Below are 2,534 nucleotides of genomic sequence, written 5' to 3' on the forward strand. Positions count from 1 at the left end.
ACAGCATCTCAAATACAGAGCCAAATGGAGTCTCTTAAACTTACTTCTATCTATAATAACACAGTAACAGGCTGACCTCTCTTTTTCCCCACATTGATGTAGTTGTTTTATAGCATAATTGATCTTTGTACTTCAGTGTGTTTTTGCAATGACTGGTAATGGTTTTTTCTCCTTAACCTTAGCGCTTCTTTCAGGAGCTCTAGCAAGGCAGGCCTGGTAATGATGTGTTCCCTTAGCATTTACTTGTCTCAAAAGAATTTTATTTTTCTCCACTTATGAAGACTTACTACTGTTATTTTATTGTTTTATTTGCTTCTTGTATCTTTGTTCCTCATTTTCTCTTTTTCTGTCTTTGTGTCTTTGTTATACTTATCTTGATATGCTTTTATTTCTTTCCCATTTGTTTTATGTATCTATGCAAATATATTCTTGGGGTTACCTTGGGGATTATATAAAACCTCTAAAAGATACAACAATGTATTTTAATCTGGTAAAAAATGAACTTCAGGCCAGGTGTGGTGGCTCACACCTATATTCCCAGCACTTTGGGAGGTCGAGGCGGGCGGATCACAAGGTAAAGGGATCGAGACCATCCTGGCCAACAAGGTGAAACCCCATCTCTACTAAAAATACAAAAATTGGCCAGGTGCGGTGGCTCACGCCTGTAATCCCAGCACTTTGGGAGGCCGAGGCGGGCGGATCACAAGGTCAGGAGATCGAGACCACGGTGAAACCCCGTCTCTACTAAAAATACAAAAAATTAGCTGGGCGCGGTGGCGGGCGCCTGTAGTCCCAGCTACTCAGGAGGCTGAGGCAGGAGAATGGCGTGAACCTGGGAGGTGGAGCTTGCAGTGAGCCGAGATCGTGCCACTGCACTCCAGCCTGGGCGACAGAGCGAGACTCCATCTCAAAAAAAACAAAAAACAAAAAAACAAAAATTAGCTGGGCATGGTGATGCACCCCTGTAGTCCCAGCTACTTGGGAGGCTGAGGCAGGAGAATCACTTGAACTCAGGAGGTAGAGGTTGCCGTGAGCTAAGATTGCACCACTGCACTCCAGCCTGGTGACAGAGTGAGACTCCATATCAAAAGAAAAAAAAAAAAAAGAAAGAACTTCAGTTGCATTGAAAATTTTTTTTCTCATTATATCTGCCTTCAAATTTGTCATTGATGTTACCAATTATATATTTTATGTTGTATATTCACTAACAAATGTTTATAATGATTTCTCTGCTTTTACTTTTCAAGTTTTAAAGAATAATTAATATTTTTGCACTATTATTATAATGCTAAGAACTTCCATTTTTGTGTATGTGCATTTTTTTCCCAGAGAATAATGTATTTTATATGATGTTGTGTTGTTTTGTTGAATCATGTTATTTTCAGTAGCAGCAATGGTTATCAACACCTTTTATATGTAAGGCATATGAAGAGCCAATATACTTTTTCAGTATTTGGTTATTTTTGAAGGTTTTTTTCTTTTTACTTGGCAGGACAGATATGCTGATGGTATTATTCTAACTTGATAGCGATTTTTTCCAGGACTTTGACTATATCACACAGTTTCCTTCTGGCCTGCAAAGTTTTTTTTGACAGTTTACCAGCTATCTCATAAGACTATACTTGTAAATGACATGTCGTTTTTATCTTGCAGCTCCATTCTCTTCTTCGAAATTGTGCTTACATATGTGTTTGTTATAAATATCTTTGTGTGTATCCTAGTGTGTTTGTTGAGCTTCTTCATTTTGACATTATTTTTTCTTTCCAAATTTTTTATAGTTTCCTTTATAATTTCTGTTTTTTGGGGTATTTTAAATATTTTTGTTCTTCATTTTTTTCTGATTTTCTGTAGTTCTGTGTTCCTATTTTACTCATTGAGTATTCAGTTTATTTTCAATTTTAAAAATTAATGTATACATCTTTTTTATGGTTTCTTTCTGAAAATCTTATAATCTTGATGGAAGGATTTTGCCCTATTTTGTATTCATTGTAATCTTTGATTAATATTTGGATATTAAATAAAGCTACCTGTCACATTGTTTATAATGTAGCTTTGTCCTGGCGTAGTCTGAAAACAATTATCTTGGTTTGAGGTCCTGTGAGACTCTCAAACATGTTCTTAGAGTGTGTCTTGTCTAAAATTTTGTGTTTATTTTTTAGTTAAAGGAATTTCTGTTTCATCTTCATCAGCAATCATTTGCTATATCTGTTTTCTGTCTGTGGTACTGCAGTCTTTCTGCTGCTGTAACATTTACCTTTGGTCTCAGCAGACCCAAACTGTAATTCCAAAATATACCACCATTTCTTTCAGCACTTTATGTTCTGGGAGACCAGTTTCTGGAAAGGCCCCTAGAAGCAAGTAATATAGATGTATGTGTCAGTATGTTACTTGTTTATTAAAAAAGAAATGAAAAGTTAGCGATTTACTTAGAAAGGCACCATGTTATATTGTTGAGTAGGAAGAATTGTGTTGGCTAAATGCAACAGACTTTTCTTGTTCTTCTGTGTCTTTTCTTTTTTTTTTTTTTTTTTTTG

At 35.8% G+C, this 2,534-nt stretch overlaps 1 protein-coding gene across 1 annotated transcript in view; it reads left to right on the forward strand.

The window, feature by feature from the left end:
- LOC105519999 (zinc finger protein 431) overlaps positions 1–2,534 on the forward strand; it is a 59,795-nt gene that overhangs the window by 55,019 nt on the left and 2,242 nt on the right. The window lies entirely within an intron of this gene.

The sequence above is a fragment of the Colobus angolensis genome, unplaced genomic scaffold, assembly GCF_000951035.1.
Source record: "Colobus angolensis palliatus isolate OR3802 unplaced genomic scaffold, Cang.pa_1.0 Scaffold368, whole genome shotgun sequence".
Taxonomy (NCBI): Eukaryota; Metazoa; Chordata; class Mammalia; order Primates; family Cercopithecidae; genus Colobus; species Colobus angolensis.